Raw genomic sequence first — 19,265 nt, forward strand, 5'->3', positions numbered from 1 at the left:
CAAGGTGGCTGCTCCAGTTCCAGTCATCGTGTGTACCTTCCAGGAGCAAGGAAGAAAGAAAGGGCCAGAAGGAAGACAAGATACCATCAACAGCAAGAACACAGAGACTTCCCAGAAATTCCATCAGATTCCTGTTTATATTTCATTGGACAGAATTATGGCAAATTGTCTCCCATAGCAAAAAGGAGAAAGAGATAATGGGGGGCTTGCGGTCTTTTTTTTTCTCTTGACACCACAAGTAAAAAGAAGAAGAGAATGAATATTAAGCCACAAAAAATCACTGTCACAGAGGGGTACTGAGGCGTATATGAGTGCTGGGAAAAAGTCAATTTAAGTGAAAATGTAAAAGATTCAATGTAAATGAAAGAGAGCATATAACGTCAACTGATGGCTGCTTCACCATCTTGCCCAGTAATGGCTGACAGAAGTCAGACATTTTGATCTATAAGCTTGGAAGCCTGACTGAGGCATGAGATCTTCGTGGGAATCCTAACACAGTATCTTTCTATTCTTCATTAAGCCTCTTCATGGGCTTCATAAATAAAGTTGTCCTGAGCATTTTCTAAATATCTGGCTCTGTGGTACATTGAATAATATACCATAATACTTGCCTTCAAGCTGCCCACCTAATCTAAGCCTTGTAACAACAGAAGTGAGCACAGGATCTTGCAATTCCCCTGAAGAAGCACTTAGACTGAGTATGTGCTTGTGGGGTGAGAATTTTGTCAGGGAAGGATTGTCTTAGAGGAGAAAGTGGAGCCCGCCAAATGAAGTGCAGAAGGGTGTTACTGGCATAAAGGCATGTGCGTTAGTGCATAAAGGCACAGGAAGGCAAAGGAAGTGAAAAGCATTCTGGGATTTGTAATTTTTCAGTGGAGCAAAGCACAGAATTCAGAAGGTAAAGACAATGGTAGGGAGACAAATTAGAAGAGAGTAAGCAAGAACCAAAGGCTCTTTCTGAACAATGAGACAATGAATAATTTTAAGCTGTTATGAGTTCTATGTTTTAGGAAAATTATTCTGGTGTTACTAGGGACAGTTTACTGGAGGCATGTAACACTGAAGAGAGAGAATTCAGTTAAAGGAGTATTCCAATTGTTCAAATGAAAAATATGAGGGCTTAACCCAAAATAATATCAGAGGATTTGGAAAAAAAGACCGGATTCCACAAACATTAAACAAGTCCAAGAACAAACTCACCAAATGCTGTGTGTGCACATGTGTGTGGTAGGCAGTCAGGGGAATAAGTGTAGGAGTGGGGCAGAAATGAGGGTAGAAAACTAAAACAACTCCCATTTCTTCACTCATTCATGGATTCAATGATGATGATTGAGTTGATTTTCCTAGTGGCAGTGGTGTTTGGCGTAATGTGCAACCTCAGTAAGACATAATAATATACACAGCTGCTCACATTAATGCCTATACATCTGACCCAAGCACATGAGGCAACTTCAACAAGAAAACAGTCACTCAGCCATTGAGAAACCCAACAATGTGCTCTTGAATCATGGTTGAACAGCCTACTTCCTAGAGCAAATCTCAAGGACCAAAGGAATATTATGAAACACTAGATTTTATTAAGCAAAGGACAAGCCTGTTCACACCATGTTTCCATGGTGAGTTACTTAGTAGCCTTCAAAACAACTTATTAGCGAAACCAGAAACTTATAGCCTCTGTAGCAATTAATGAATAAAATCTGGTATCTAGAATATGAGGAAAAATTCTTAAACCATAAGGAAAATGATGTAGTCTTCACAAAGCCAATCCAAGTAATTAGATACTTAAATAAGAACAGCAAGGCAAAAAGGAATAGATTGTGGTCCCAGCTCCAGAGAAAACCAGCAGAAATGGTGAGGTGGAAGCATGCAACAGTGCCTAAAATTAGCATTCTATTATCCTGCCTTTATATTCTGCATGAAGGTGCCTTAAGGTTCACCAACCCAATAGTCCTTGTTACTGCTATTAGCTCAACGAAAATAATAACAAAGGATCTCTTAGTGCATTGCCTGGTTTGAAAAAAATTGTATAGAAGAATAAATTCTCAAAATAATTCTGGTTTTCGGACAAGAAGAGCATCCATGTTAAAAGATCCAGCTCTTCTTTTTCAAAAGATTGGTTTCCTGTATGTTTGTGCATTGGGAGATAATCTGACCTTAAGGACAACAAAATCAATAAATTAGCAGAAATGAGTAAGTAGGATTAAAACATATACGAAGCATAGTGTTTATAAGCTCATTTTAAGTCAAAAGGACCTCGATTGGAATCTTGGCCTTTGCACTTAACAGGCTTCTTAGCTTCTCTAAGCCTCATCAATAATATAGAAATAAAAGCACCTACTTCACAGAACTGTTGTGAGAACTAAATGCTCATGAGGCATCCAGCCTTAAATCTGGCAGATAATAAATCTCAAATACATATTAACATAAAAGATGAATTAACAACATTCTGCAAAGTACTGATTTGTATTTCCCTTTTACAGGAGAAGAGATTAAGGCTCTGAGAGGCTCACTGACTTATCCAAGGTCACGATGCTAATAAATTTGCAAACCAGATTCAAACACAGGTCTACTATGATAGGTTCGCTGTTCTGATTTTTTTTTATTCTATATTTTAGAAAATTTCCTTTTAACAGGCCAGGACATAATATAAATACTGTGCTAAGCTTATGGCTTCAGAATTCAATTGAAAGAGGAACCATACAGAAGAAAATGAAAGTAAAAGCAGTCTATTCCAAACAGCTCAGTGTGATAGCCCTGTAAATGATCAAGTTTAGAACATAGAACCTATGAGAAATGGTTAAAACGATCACAACAATCTAAGTTTGGAGAAGACACAGTAGGGGGAAATATAATTGCAGTTATCAAATTTACAGAAATGTAGTTTAGAATATTATGCACACTTTCACTTTGCAAGGATGGTTTAATTATTCCCAAAGGACTAAATATTAAATGCAAGGAAAAATGACAGTAATAAAATAGACACCCTGCTGCCAAGTTCGAATGAGAATTTACAGGAGTGGGGGTGATTTTAGGGGATGGATGAGAGGTCTATTGTGATTCAGGGATGAATTATTATGCTTACATTTGCAAGTTCCGTGGTTATAGGGGGGCTGCTGGGTTGTAAGAAAATCTTAAAACTTGGATTAATTTTTCCAAACAATGAATATTTCAAAATCAAAATGCAATGTCTGAATTCTCATGTTTAATTATTAAAATGCCCATGAGTTTACCAAAAAGAAACTGTTCACAGAAATTTGCCCTTTAACAAGGTTATTACCACCAAAGAATTTGATTATCCTATAAAATTTTATCTCAGTATACAATTTCACATTTACCAAAGGATATATTATTGGTCCTTAACTTTAACTGAAGAAGTTTAGGGATTACTATTACCAAATTCTACTTTCAAGCTAACCACTGATTCCAGATATAAACATGGATAACAGCAAGGAAAAAATTAAATTCATATTTCTAGATAGTTACATACCATACTGGTCAGGTCAGCAGAGTATAAAAAGAAGGTCTATTACCATCTAATAGCAAAATGAGGTTTTAAAAACAGTGTCTAATATAGATAAGCAACAAGGATATACTGTACAGCACAGGGAATTACAGCCATTATCTTGTAATAACTTAAAATGGAGTATAATTTGCAAAGATATTGAATCACTATACTGTATACCTGAAACTAATATAATATTGTAAATCAATTATGCTTCAATAAAAAAAAAGAATTCAATAAAAATTTTTAAAAATTAAAAAAAAATAGTGCCTAAATTTCTCATAAACATAATTAGACAATCACACCAGGGGGCGCTCTTAACACTGAAATGATGGATGACATTTTAAAACATGTGGTGGTCTTAGCTGGCCAAAGTAAAGATTTTTCTAAGCATGTATAGTACTTGCAACAAGTGCTTATCTCTCTAAAATGTTTGCTGGCAATACACATTTTATTTTTCATCCAACTGATTGCATTAAGACTATCAAGTTAGTCAATCAAGTAAAACTTTTTCGACAGATAGGAAATATCTTATTTTGGAAACATTTGTTTATTTAGACTGGTATATGTCTCTTATACTTTCTGTGGTTAGGCTAATTCTGAATAATAAATAGAGTGCTTAAGAGTACATACAACTTTTTAAAACGGTTTTGTTGTCAATTTTAATTTTTACAAAATTTCTTACCAGAACTTTAACTTTCTTTCTTTCTTTCATAAAAAAGGAGGGATCCTCAACATTATCTAAAATTGACACTCACAGTGAAATTCTAATCTCAGCACCATGGGTCTTTTCCATATTTTGTCATTACCTGATAGGAACTCTGAAGCTCAGATGCTCTCCTCAGAAAGTTCAAGATTCAGATTCCTAAAAATATAATTAGAAAATTAGTGTGAGGTTTCAAGGAAACAGAAAAAGGCAAAAGGTAAGGATGGGCTATATTACCCAGAGAAAATCACCATAGACTACTTCACCAACAGTAAATATTTTTATACGAGTGACACCTGATTAAATAAACTTTAAGAAATAACTTAAAGTACAAAGGAAAGAATTGCAAAGTATTTGAAAGGAAGAGGACATAGTTACCTGTCTTTCTATAGTGATACAGAAGGAGTTTGTAAATTTTTCTCAACCCATGTATTTGAGATCACCCCCTTTCATCTGTCAGCTGCCTCCATGAGTTACTATCTACCTGTACCCAAGCTCAAATAGGGAGAGTTCTGATCAAGGTTCACCTTATGTGTATGGAGAATAGGGAGCTACCTCTTCCACGTGAGTTCAGGGAAACAAGCATGAACTCCTCTACTGTTTGTGCCATAAATCAAATTTGCCATCATACTAATGTCTCGAATTCTAGTGATAGGAACAATTTTTTTCATTCTATAAAGTAAAAATACACCTGGAGAAAATGATACATTTATTACTTTAGACCAAAGTATATGTGGATGATAGGAAGCCCTACCTACCCAGAAACAGATATTAACACAGTTTTCCAAAACATGGGTGAGGGACTTCCCTGGTGGCACAGTGTTTAAGAACCCGCCTGCCAATACAGAGGACACGGGTTCAAGCCCTGGTCCAGGAAGATCCCACATGCAGCGGAGCAACTAAGCCCATGTGCCACAACTACTGAGCCTGCGCTCTAGAGCCCGTGAGCCATAACTACTGAGCCTGTGTGCCACAACTACTGAAGCCCGTGCATCTAGAGCCTGTGCTCCGCAACAGGAGAAGCCACTGCAATGAGAAGCCGGCACACCACAACAAAGAGTAGCCCCGGCTCGGCACAACTAGAGAAAGCCTGTGCACAGCAATGAAGACCCAACGCAGCCAAAAAATTAATTAATTAATTAAAAACAAACAAAAAAATGTGGGCGAGAAGGAAAGAAAAAAAGAACATTGGATGAAAAAAGGACAGGCCCCAGAGGAGAAAACCCTGCAGAGAGAGTATGTTAGGAGGAGTTAGGTGACTACCATTATCGGCATTACTCCTTAATCTTTGTACGGAGAGGTTCATTAAGGCAAATGCAGCCTTGTTTGGTGAGAGGCAACATCTGACATGAACCAATCTGGCATGTGGCAAAGCCACAAGAGTTTCCATCAATAGCGAAGTCAGAGAGCAGTGGTGTTGGAGTTCCATGTGGTCCATCCTGTTAGAAGCAGGCCCGGAGCCAGCTGGTATAAAATGGAGACAGAGGTTACTTCTTCCCATTAGGACTCCAGTTGCCAGAGAGCCACCAAGTGCCCTATATTTTAGATCAGGTCCTAGTGTTACCTGAAGATAAGTACACTAACCAAGAAATGGCAAATTAAAAATAAAGATTTAATAAATTGGATGTTGGATATGAGAGAACAGGAAGAGTCAGGATGGCATAAAAGTTTTTGATCTGAGCAACTGAAAGAACAGAGCTGCCATTTAGTGGGACTGGGAAACCATGGGAAAAACAGGTTACTTTTAGGGGAAATAATTATTTTGACTTTGGATATATGAATTTCGAGATGTCTATCAGAAGAGGAACAATATAAAGAAAGCAGTGGCTATATCAGTGTGGAGTTTAGAGAAGGATATCAAGCTTTAAATATAAAACAGGGTTGTCCAATCACTGACAGTATTTAAAGACGTGAGATACGAGAGGACGTGAGTACAGACAGAGAAGACGGATGACAGAGACTAGCCCTGGGGTGGGCAGACTCTTAGGTGCCTCGATCATCCCTGCCTCCTGGTGGTCATGCTCTTGTATGATTCCAATTCCCTAGAGTGTGGGCAGGACCTGTAACTTGCTTCTAACCAATAGAATACATGACAGCATGCAGGTGATTGACACTGTGTGATCACATTATTACAGTGCCAATTGTGCTGGAGCTTTTTCCCTCACTAGCTGACTTTTGTGAAGCAAGCAGCCATATTGGGGAACCTCAACCTTTGCTGGGCAAAGAAGTGAGGGTAGCCTCTTGAAACTGAGGGCAGCCTCTAGCTGGCATCTTGTAACGTCTCCAGCCCCCAGCCAACAAGAAATGAAGCCCTCACTCCTATAGCCTTAAGAAAATAAATCCTGCCAACAACCTGTTTAAGCTTGGAAATAAATCCTTTTCTAGTCAAGCATTCAGATGATACCCCAACGCCAGCTGACACCTTGACTGCAGTCTTACAGAAGACCTAGTTAAGCTACACTAGACTTCTGACCCAAAGAAACTGTGAGATAATATATATCTGTTGTTTAAAAACCACTGAGTTTTAGGTAATTTGTTATGCACCAATAGAAAAGTAATGCAAGACCCGAGATACTACAAAATTTAGAGGTGAGGGAGCTATGAAAGAGCCAGGAAAAGACCAAGGAAGAGAGGCTGGTGAGGTAGGAGGAAAACCAAGAGAAAAGCATTTCTCCAAGGGACTTATTGCCTGCTTCCTCAGAGAAATCTGACAAATAGATAAAGAGCAAAGAGAAAGTTGAGTCCCCTGACCTGCTAGAGGCTCATGTGTAATCACTACTAAAGGTACACGAGAAGCCAGGTGGAGCCACCTCCATTCCAACCATGGGGTCGTCTACGTTACCCCTTCCTGGAAGAAAGTGGTAAGAGCCAGTGATTCTACGTGGGTACTGGTAGAAGCCAGAAAGCATTCAGTTCTTTCTGCTCTAGGTGGTCATTCACTAAGAATATTAGCTGAAACATTTACAGCTGTTTTTTAGCAATGATGAGTTTCCCTACAGATGTTTTTGAGGGGGTGGGCTCTAGTAGTCTAGCCAGCTCATAGGTGATCACCATTGAAAGGGACATGAGAAGCCAAGTCTGAGCCACCTCCACTTCAGCCTCCTTCCAAGGAGAAAGTGGCAATTGGCACTGCTAAGTAAAAGACATACATACTTATTAGGCTCCCTGGAAGACCCAATTAGTGCCAGAGTTGTGCTACTTCACTGTTTATAAGGCTTTGAAAGTTGGTATTTCAAAACTGGCTAACACTTAATACTAATCAAAGTCAGTTCATTTTAACTACTAAGTAGCTAACATAACTTATTTTTAAACTTTTGTTTTTAGATATGCTTAGATTGGCTTTTAATGTACGTGTTTTTTTTAAATCAATACAACCAAATCTAATGAGCATGTATTATGTGAAAGGCCCTGAATTAACTAGGTATATAGCTCAGTGAAAGAAGCTGCCCTGCCTCTTTTTGTGTATCTATAATTCATATGCAAACTTATACTATTTATAAAGCAGTCACACAATCAAAGACTATGTTGTGCCCTAACGTGACTAGTATTCAGCTTTTATCTAGGTTTATCTACAGTGAGCATCCTATTTCCCTATAGTGCTTTGAAAGCAATTTCTTTCCTATTCATTCATTCAATGAAGATATACTGAGCACTCACTTAGTTACATAGAGGGGCAAATTGGATAAAAAATGCGCAAGTATTCAATGTTCCTGTTCTATAAGAACAATGCTATCCAAAATGTGCCAAACATCTCCCTTTTCATTTATGTCCTCAATATACTTTATCAATGTATGTGTGTATATGTATGTGTTGTATGTGTGTATAAATACACACACACACACACACACACACACACACACACATTTGACTCTTAAACAACACAGGGGTCAGGGGTGTCAACCCTCAGTGCAGTTGAAAATTCTCCTATGCCTTTATAGTCAGCCTCCTATATCCATGGTTCCTCCATATTCTCAGTTCCACATCTGTGGATTCAACCAACCTCGGATCATGTAGTATTGTAGCATTTACTATTGAAAGAAATCTGCCTGTAAGTGGACCTCTGCAATTTCAATCTGTGTTGCTCAAGGGTCAATTATATATATAAACATATACACACATATATATATATATATATACACATTTACTCTGCCTGATATATAGTGTATACACATATACATGTATGTATGTGCGTATATATATATATATATATATTTACTGTTTATTTATCTGTAGATACTCTGCTAACCTAGCAATACAACCCTTGCATCATCAGCTTTTCCCCAAGTTTTGCTCCATCATCAAGGCTAAAAGTTAAATCAATTGCTGATGTACTTCACTTGGTTCAGGTTAGCAGGCTTCATTATTCTCAGTCATGTCCTCGGCACCATGAAACAAAGGGAAGTATAAGACTAGATCATGGCATGGAGGCGTTTTCAACTTATTTTATTACTAATGGCTTTCCTAATCTTCTTTGTCACTTGAATGTATGCCCTTCCATAGAATTTATTCCTATTAGCTTTCCATTGAAACACATTTTAGCACACAGTATGTTCTCAATAAGCATCACCTGACTGAAAAGCTACTTTCCAAAATGATTGAGGTGGCTTGCATGAAAATGGAAATATGCATTTAGACAAGCAAATGGAAATACACCATTAGATAAACATATACAAACTAAAGCTAAATAAAAAGGGCCTACAAAATGTTTAACCCACTCAACAATTTGTTTTAATGAATTGAAGACAATAACTGTTTTTAAAACTATGTCCACATAAGTATATTTGAAAATTAAATCTGGCCCTGTGCTTTCTCACAGCTATTACAAACACCAAAATACAGATTGTGTAATCTTATTTCCAACAAAAAGAAGTATTTCATTTTATGAAAGAAAGCATGTTTTTCCTGGGTGATGAATTCTAAGAATTTATTGCAAAGATAATTAGATTAAAGCAAAAATCAGAGCACATATCTTCCTTAATGATCTAAAGAAAGATGGATAAATTGACACAGAATTGCTAAAATGAATGTGTTGGATTGAGTGAGATATACAGCTCTTGCCAGAATTTCTGTTGTGATTCTATCAACTATCATTCTTTGTGTTATTTATGGCTATACCCAGGGATAATTATTATTTATTAGAACAAGTTGGTGAGCATTTTCAAGAACAGAAGAAAAAGAACAGCAGATTGCTAAATGAGCATACATGTCTTATATGTTTTCCCAAATGCACAATATATTTGTACAGTATAGGTTATCTTGCATGAAAAAACATACCTCAACATTAATATCTATTTTCTACTCCCCGAAAGAGCAAACTTGGGAGATTCAAGATGGCGGAGGAGTAGGTGGACGTGGAGTTCATTTCTCTCCATGGATGCATCAGGAATACATTTATAGATGCAACAATTCTCACAGAACACTGGCTGAAAACTAGCAGAAAATCTTGGACACTGGAAAAACTATAAAGATCCCTGCATAACTGAGTAGGATGGAAAAAAAGAAGGGAGAAGGAGGAGAAGAGGAAACGGGATGGGACCTGCATCCCAGGGTGGGGGAGATGAAGCAGAGGAGAGATTCCCAAATTTGGGGAAACCCCCTCTCCGACAGGGAAATTGATTGGGATAAAAGGGAAGCATTTGAGGCTGTCAGAAGAAGGTGAAGCGGCCAATCTGTGGCACAGGGGACAGAGTGAGAAATACACATATGGTCCGTACCACGGCTGTACGTGCCCCAGACTGGGATGTGTGTTCACAGGTGTGCAAGGGCGCTGGGAGCTGATGCATGGGGACTGGAGAACAGGCCCAGAGAGAAAACTGCTGTTGGCTGTGGGGAGACAGACTGAGGGGATGGGAGGGAGGAAATCTGCAGCAGGGAATGCCTATGGAGGAAGACTGGACTGCCACTGGGTGCTATTTCTGAGTCACACACAGGGGGAGGAGCCACTATTGTAACCTCTTTCTCCCCACACGCCGGTGCCTGCTGACGACAATAAAAGAAGCCGGCTCAGGGCTGGCTCCTGTGTGCCAGCTGCTGAGCAATAAAAAGAAAAGCCCCCTCAGAGCTAGCCCTCACGTGCCTTATGCCAGGCACCAGAAAAGGCCTCATTAGGGCCATATCTCTTAAGCCCATGGCCACTGGCTTCCCTGTGCATTTGGAGCCACTGGGGCTCCCAATATCCAAGCAGTCATACCACCTCTGCACTCGGTCCTCACAGGTGCAGAGCCAAGAGCTCCAAGGCAGCCTCAGGACCAGACTCCTGTAGGTGGGCCACACGCAGAGGCAGGGATAAAACCAAACCTTACCCCAGAGACAGGGTGACTAAAGAAGAATGAAAATCTTTCCATCAGCTGTACAAGCTACAGATTAAATCCCCACGATCAGCTGGGTAGACGCTGCATCTATGGAATATCTAAGTAGACAATGAGTGTTCCCACAAATGAAAATGGTGAAGCTCAGGCAGCTGCGGACTTTGGGGGTAGCACACGCAGGAAGTGGGCCAGATCACAGTCTGAGTGGTGCCCACAGGGCCCACAGCAGGTCCAGACACCAGCCCAGAGGCAGAGGAGAGCCTCTTGGGGAGGCAGAGGTGGGCTGTGACTCATGGCGTGGGCGAGGACACATATAGCGGAGACCCGAGGGAAACATAATTATCACGATTAATTTTATTATGTTTTGATTCATTCTGTTGTTGGTTCTAGTTTTTTTTTGTTCATTGGTTAGTTTTTTCTTTTTTTTTAGTCTTTTGGGATCTCCATGATTTATAACATATTTTTAATTTTTATTATTTTTTCAATATCTATTTTTACTTTGCTTTCTTGTCCCTCGTTTTTGCCCTTTTTATTTTATTTTATCATTATTATTTTTTTAATCACCTTTATCAGTTTGTTCTGTTTCCTTGCTTTATTCTTCAGTTAACACATTGCTTTGGTTTTGTTTCTAGGTTACATGTTTTTGTCAGTTTTAATCTTAATTGTTTGATTTTATTTTTGAGTTCTATTTGTCTGGTTGTTCTCTTGCTTTTTGATTTGTTTGGCTCAGTTTTTGTTTCTTTTACCTGTGTGTGTGTTTCCTTGTTTCTGTTTCTCTTTGTTTGATTTTGCTTTTACCATTTCTCTGGAGTTTTCTTTATCTTTTCTTTTTCTTAAATATATATTTTTTTGTATATTTCTGTTTCTATGTTGAATTTCTGTTGTTCTCCCTTCTTTCCCCCTTCTCATTTTCTTTTTTTTTTTAATATTATTTTTGTCAGTTTGCTTGGTTTCTTTGCTTCACTTTTCAGTTGGCACTCTGCTTTGGCTTTGTTTTTTGGTTTAGGGTTTTTGTCAGCTTTCTTCTTAATTTTTTGATTTCACTCTTGGGTTCTTCTGTTTGTTTGGTTGTTATGTTTCTATTTGACTTATTTGGCTCTGTTTTTGTTTCTTTTGTCTGTGTGTGTTTCCTTGTTTCTGTTTCTGTTCGTTGATTTTACTTTCTACCATTTGTCTGGGGTTTTGTTAGTCTTTTCTTTTTTTTTTTCAAATCCCCTTTATTGCTGGGACAAGTGACCTGTGGTGTCTTGGTCCCTCGACCAGAAGTTGGGCCTGAGGCTCTGGAGTTGGAGCACCGAGTCCAGGATGCTGGACACTAGAGAATGCTGGCCCCAGGGAAGATTAATCGCCAAGAGCTCTCATGGAGGCCGCTGTCTGATTCCAAGCTCCACCCAACTGACAGCACCTCCCAGCACTGGATGCCTCATACCAAACAACAAACAAGACAGGAACACAAACCCACCAATAAATACACAGACTACCTAAAGTAATACTAAGCACACAGACAACCCAAAACACACCACCTGACACGGCCCTGCTCATCAGAGGGAAAAGATGCAGCTCCACACACCAGAACACAGGCACCATTCCCTCCCATCAAGAAGCCTACACAAGACACTGGATCAACCCCAGCATTGGGGGCAGAGAACAGAAGCAAGAGAAACTATGACCTTGCAGCCTAAGGAAAGGAGACTTCAAATATTGTAAATCAGACAAAATAAGAAGACAGGGAAATATCATACAGGCAAAGGAGCAAGATAAAACCCCACAAGACCAAATAAATGAAGAGGAAATAGGCAAACTACGTGAAAAAGATTTCAGAGTAATGATAGTAAAGATGATGCAAAATCGTGGAATAGAATAGAGAAAATACAAGAAACGTTTAACAAGGTCCTAGAAAACTAAAGAGAAAACAAACAGTAATTAACAACACAATAACTTAAATTAAAAATACTCTAGAACAAATCAACAGCAGAATAACTGAGGCAGAAGAATGGATAAGTAACCTGGAAGATAGAATGGTGGAAATAGCTGCCGCAGAGCAGAATAAAGAAAACAGAATGAAAAGAATGGAGGACAGTCTCAGAGACCTTTGAGACAACATTAAGTGAACAAAGATTCGAATTATGGGCATCCCACAAGAAGAAGAAAAAAAGAAAGGGTCTGAGAAAATATTTGAAGAGATTATAGTATAAAACCTCGCCAACATGGGAAAGGAAACAGTCACCCAAGTCCAAGAAGTGCAGAGAGTCCCATACAGGATAAACCTAAGGAGAAACACGCTGAGACACATATTAATCAAACTAACAAAAATTAAACACAAAGAAAAAATACTAAAAACAGTCAGAGAAAAGCAACAAATAACTTACAAGTTAATCCCTATAAGGTTAACAGCTGATCTCCCAGGAGAAACCCTACAGGCTAGAAAGGAGTGGCAAGATATATTTAAAGTGATGAACAGGAAAAACCTACAACCAAGATTACTCTACCCAGCAAGGATCTCATTCAGATTTGATGGAGAAATCAAAAGACTTACAGACAAGCAAAAGTTAAGAGAATACACAGCACCACCAAACCAGCTTTACAACAAATGCTAAAGGAGCTTCTTTAGGCAGGAAACACAAGAGAAGGAAAAGACTTCCAAAAACAAACCCAAAACAATTAAGAAAATGGTAATAGAAATATACATATCAATAATTACCTTAAATGTAAATAGATTAAATGCCCCAACCAAAAGACATAGACTGGCTGAAAGGATACAAAAACAAGACCCGTATATAGGCTGTCTGCAAGAGACCCACTTCAGACCTAGGGACACATACAGACTGAAAGTGAGGGGATGGAAAAAAGATATTCCATGCAAATGGAAATCAAAAGAAAGCTGGAGTAGCAATACTCATATCAGACAAAATAGACTTTCAAAAAAAGACTACTAAAAGACACAAGGAAGGACACTGTACAATGATAAAGGGATCAATCCTGGAAGAAGATATAACAATTGTAAATATTTATGCACCCAACATAGGATCACCTCAATACATAAGGCAAATGCTAACAGCCATAAAAGGGGAAATCGACAGTAACACAATAATAGTAGGTGACTTTAACACTCCACTTACACCAATGGAGAGATCACCCAAACAGAAAATAAATGAGGAAAAACAAGCTTTACATGGCACATTAGACCAGATGTACTTAATTGATATTTATAGGACATCCCATCCAAAAACAACAGAATACACTTTCTTCTCAAGTGCACACGGAACATTCTCCAAGATAGATCACATCTTGGGTCACAAATCAAGCCTCGGTAAATTTAAGAAAATTGAAATTGTATCAAGCATCTTTTCCGACCACAACGCTATGAGATGAGATATCAATTACAGGAAAAAAACTGTAAAAAATACAAACACATGGAGGCTAAACAATACGCTACTAAACAACCAAGAGATCACTGAAGAAATCAAAGAGGAAACCAAAAAACTCAGAGACAATGAAAACACGATGCCCTAAAACGTATGGGATGCAGCAAAAGCAGTTCTAAGAGGGAAGTTTATAGCAATTCAATCTCACCTCAAGAAACGAGAAAAATCTCAAATAAAAAACCTAACCTTACAAGTAAAGTAATTAAAGAAAGAACAACAGCAAAAAAAAAAAACCCTAAAGTTAGCAGAAAGGAAGAAATCATACAGATCAGATCAGAAATAAATGAAAAAGAAATGAAGAAAAAATAGCAAAGATCAAGAGCAAAGAACTAAAAGCTGGTTCTCTATGAAAATAAACAAAATAGATAAACCACTAGCCAGACTCATCATGAAAACAGAGAGAAGACTCAAATCAACAGAATTAGAAATGAAAAAGGAGAAGTAACAACTAACATTGCAGAAATACAAAGGATCATGAGAGACTATTACAAGCAGCTGTATGCCAATAAAGTGGATAACCTGGAAAAATGGACTAATTCTTAGAAAAGTACAAACTTCCAAGGTAGAACGAGGAAAAAATAGAAAACATGAACAGACCAATCACAACCACTGAAATTGAAACTGTGATTAAAATTCCTCCAACAAACAAAAGCCCAGGGCCAGATGTCTTCACAGGAGAATTATATCAAACATTTAGAGAAGAGCTAACACTTATCCTTCTCAAACTCTTCCAAAATATAGCAGAGGAAAGAACACACCCAAACTCATTCTATGAGGCCACCATCACCCTGATACCAAAACCGGACAAAGATACTACAGAAAAAAGGAAAACACAGGACAATATCACTGATGAACATAGATGCAAAAATCCTCAACAAAATTCTAGCAAACAGAATCCAACAGCACATTAAAAGGATCATACAGGGCTTCCCTGGTGGCGCAGTGGTTGAGAATCTGCCTGCTAATGCAGGGGACACGGGTTCGAGCCCTGGTCTGGGAGGATCCCACATGCCGCGGAGCAACTAGGCCCATGAGGCACAACTACTGAGCCTGCGCGTCTGGAGCCTGTGCTCCACAACAAGAGAGGCCGCGATAGTGATAGGCCTGTGTACTGCAATGAATAGTGGCCCACACTTGCCACAACTAGAGAAAGCCCTCGCACAGAAATGAAGACGCAACACAGCAAAATAAATTAATTAAATAATAAACTCCTACCCCCAACATCTTCTTTAAAAAAAAAAAGGATCATACACCATGATCAAGTGGGGTTTATCGCAGGAATACAAGGACTCTTCAATATACACAAATCAATCAACGTGATATACCGTATTAACGAACTGATGGATGAAAACCATATGATCATCTCAATAGATGGAGAAAAAGCTTTGGAGAAAATTCAACACCCATTTATGATAAAAATTCTCCAGAATGGGGGCATAGGGGGAACCTACCTCAACATAATAAAGGCCATATCCAACAAACCCACAGCAAACAACATTCTAAATAGTGAAAAACTGAAAGCATTTTCTCTAAGATCAGGAACAACAAACACAAAGATGTCCACTCTCACCACTATTATTCAACGTACTTGTGGAAGTCCTAGCCATGGCAGTCACAGAAGAAAAATAAAAAGAATACAAATTGGAAAAGAAGAAGTAAAACTGCCACTGTTTGCAGATGACATGATACTATACAAAGAAAATCCTAAAGGTGCCACTGGAAAACTACTAGAGCTAATCAATGAATTCGGTAAAGTTGCAGGATACAAAATTAATGCACAGAAATCTCTTGCATTCCTGTACACAAACAACAAAATATCAGAAAGAGAAATTAAGGAAACACTTCCATTCACCACTGCAACAAAAAGAAAAAAATACTTGGGAATAAACCTACCTAAGGAGGCAAAAGACCTGTATGCAGAAAACTATAAGACACTGATGAAAGAAACCAAATACAATACAAACAGATGGAAAGATACACCATGTTCTTGGATTGGAAGAATCTATACTGTGAAAATGACTATACTATCCAAAGCAATCTACAGATTCAGTGCAATCCCTATCAAATTACCAATGGCATTTTTTACAGAACTGGCACAAAAAAAAATTTTTAATTTGTATGGAGACACAAAAGACCCTGAATAGCCAAAGTAATCTTGAGGGAAAAAAAACGGAGCTGGAAGAATCAAACTCCCTGTCTTCAGACTATACTACAAAGTTACAGTCAACAAGACAATATGGTACTGGCACAAAAACAGAAATTTAGATCAATGGTACAGGATAGAATGCCCAGAGATAAACCCATAGACATATGGGCACCTAATTTACGACAAAGGAGGCAAGGACATACAATGAAGAAAAGGGAGCCTCTTCAATAAGTGGTGCCGGGAAAACTGGACAGCTACATGTAAAAGAATGAAATGAGAACATTCCCTAACACCAAACACAAAAATAAACTCCAAATGGATTAAAGACTTAAATGTAAGACCAGACACTATAAAACTCTTAGAGGAAAACATAGGAAAAACACTCTTTGACATAAATCACAGCAAGATCTTTTTTGACCTACCTCCTAGAGTAATGGAAATAAAAACAAAAATAAACAAATGGGACCTAATGAAAATTAAAAGCTTTTACACAGTAAAGGAAACTCTAAACAAGACGAAAAGACAACCCTCAGAATGGAAGAAAATATTTGCAAATGAAGCAACTAACAAAGGATTAATCTCCAGGATATGCAAGCAGCTCATGCAGCTCAGTATCAAAAAAACAAACAACCCAATGCAAAAATGGGTGGAAGACCTAAATTGACATTTCTCCAAAGAAAACATACAGATTGCCAACAAACAAATGAAAAGATGCTCAGCATCACTAATCATTAGAGAAATGCAAATCAAAACCACAATGAGGTATCACCTCACACCAGTCAGAATGGGCATCATCACAAAATGTAGAAACAATAAATTCTGAAGTGGGTGTGGAGCGTAGGGAACAGTCCTGCACTGTTGGTAGGAATGTACAGCCACTATGGAGAACAGTATGGAGGTTCCTTAAAAAACTAAAAATAGAACTATCATGTGACCCCGCAATCCCACTACTGGGCATATATCCTGAGAAAACCATAATTCAAAAAGATACATGTAGGGCTTCCCTGGTGGCGCAGTGGTTGAGAGTCCGCCTGCCGATGCAGGGGACACGGGTTCATGCCCCGGTCCAGGAGGATCCCACATGCCGCGGAGCGGCTGGGCCCGTGAGCCATGGCCACTGAGCCTGCGCATCCAGAGCCTGTGCTCTGCAGGGGGAGAGGCCACAACAGTGAGAGGCCCGCGTACCGCCAAAAAAAAAAAAAAAGAAAGATACATGTACCACAGTGTTCATTGCAGCACTATTTACAATTGCCAGGACATGGAAGCAACCTAAATGTCCATCAACAGATGAATGGATAAAGAAGATGTGGCACATATATACAATGGAATATTACTCAGCCATAAAAAGGAACAAAATTTAGTTATTTGTAATGAAGTGGATGGACCTAGAGTGTGTCATACACAGTGAAATCAGGAAAAGAAAAACAAATACTGTATGCTAATGCACATATATGGAATCTAAAAAAAACGGTACTGATGAACCTAGCGGCAGGGCAAGAATAAAGATGCAGACATACAGAACGGACTTGAGGACACAGAGGGGGAAGGGGAAGCTGGGATGAAGCAAGAGAGTAGCACTGACAGATATACACTACCAAATGTAAAATGCATGGCTAGTGGGAAGCTACTGCATAGTACAGGGAGATCAGCTTGATGCTTTGTGACCACCTAGAGGGGTGGGATAGGGAGGATAGGAGGGAGACGGAAGAGGGAGGGGATATGGGGATATATGTATATGTATAGCTGATTCACTTTGTTGTACAACAGAAACTAACACAACATTGTAAAGCAATTATACTCCAATAAAGATATTTTAAAAAATTAAAGAGTAAGACTTTATTTTAATATGAAGTATCACATAAAGTTACATAAGTGAACACAATTTTAGCTTATAAGACACTGCAAAAATGTAAATTAGTGACTAACATTGAAAAAAGTATAGTTATTTATCAGTGTTTTATTAGTGAGAACAAATTGCTACTCTGCATAGGCCAAATGCATTGCCTGCCAGTACCACAGCAAGCCGCTGAAGCCATTATCCCCGATGAATGCAATCATTAGGCAGCCAGGCTTTGTACCACGTGTCCATGCCCCCACAGGACCAGAAGTCAGTGTTCCTGGGCTAGGCATCTAATCCAAGGGCAGTGAATCTATTGGGTTGGTTTGTGACATTAAATGAGAACTGGTTCAATTTTTAAAAAATGCTGGGGCCAATGTACTTCTTTTTTCTCTTTGGATTCAAACTAAGAAATGACAGGAAGATTGAGCAGTGACAGAATTGAAAGTGACAGAGGAATAATGAGGGAATAAAAATTACTTAGGAATATAGGCATAGAGGATAACAGAGTTGCCATCGGAGGTGTTTTGGTTTATGACAGGATCCAAGAAGGTAGGTGGCCTCCAAAAGCACTTGCTTTGCAGTTCAATACAAATCCATCTGTGTTCTAATAAGAAAACATCTTAATCCTTTTTTTTCCAGGTTTAGTGAGATATACTTGACAACACTGAGTACATTTGAGAGACACAATGTGATGATTTGATTGACATATATATTGCAAAATAATTATCACAGTAAGGCCAGTTAACACAACCATCACCTCACAGTTACCTGTGTGTGTGTGTGTGTGTGTGTGTGTGTGTGTGTGTGTGGTGAGAACCTTTAAGATCTGCTCTCTTAGCAATTTTCAAGCATGTGATATATTAGATCCCCCAAACTTACTCATCTTATAACTGGAAGTATGTACCTTTTAACCATCATCACCCAATTCCTCTCTCCCACTGCAACTACTCTCTGTTTCTGAGTCCAGTTTTTTCAGATTTCACATATAAGTGGTATCATACAGTATTTGTCTTTCTCTGACTTATGTCACTTAGCCCTCAAGTTCCATCCTTGTTGTTGGAAATCGTAGGATATTTTTCTTTTTTTATGGCTGAATATTATTATTTATATTATTTAGAAAATACTATGTATGAATAATATTATACATCAACGATTATATATTATCAATATCAATAATTAACACACTATATTAATTTTATATATATATATATATCTTCTGCTTTTCAAAGGCTTGCTTTACACTACTTGGCTTTTAGAACCTGTTTTTGTTAATCAAAAGAAATCTGAAGAGGATTTTTCACGTATACAAAAAAAGGCAAAAAGTAAAAATAGTGTTCA

General features: G+C 38.4%; 1 protein-coding gene across 1 annotated transcript in view; it reads right to left on the reverse strand.

Moving 5' to 3' along the window:
- The window catches only part of COX7B2 (cytochrome c oxidase subunit 7B2), a 165,955-nt gene that overhangs the window by 79,862 nt on the left and 66,828 nt on the right, over nucleotides 1-19,265 (reverse strand). Inside the window, exon 2 of the mRNA XM_019928039.3 lies at nucleotides 4,312-4,367. The gene's annotated coding sequence lies outside the window, so the exon portion shown is untranslated. The remainder of the gene's footprint in view (nucleotides 1-4,311; nucleotides 4,368-19,265) is intronic.

The sequence above is a fragment of the Tursiops truncatus genome, chromosome 5, assembly GCF_011762595.2.
Source record: "Tursiops truncatus isolate mTurTru1 chromosome 5, mTurTru1.mat.Y, whole genome shotgun sequence".
NCBI classification, from domain to species: domain Eukaryota; kingdom Metazoa; phylum Chordata; class Mammalia; order Artiodactyla; family Delphinidae; genus Tursiops; species Tursiops truncatus.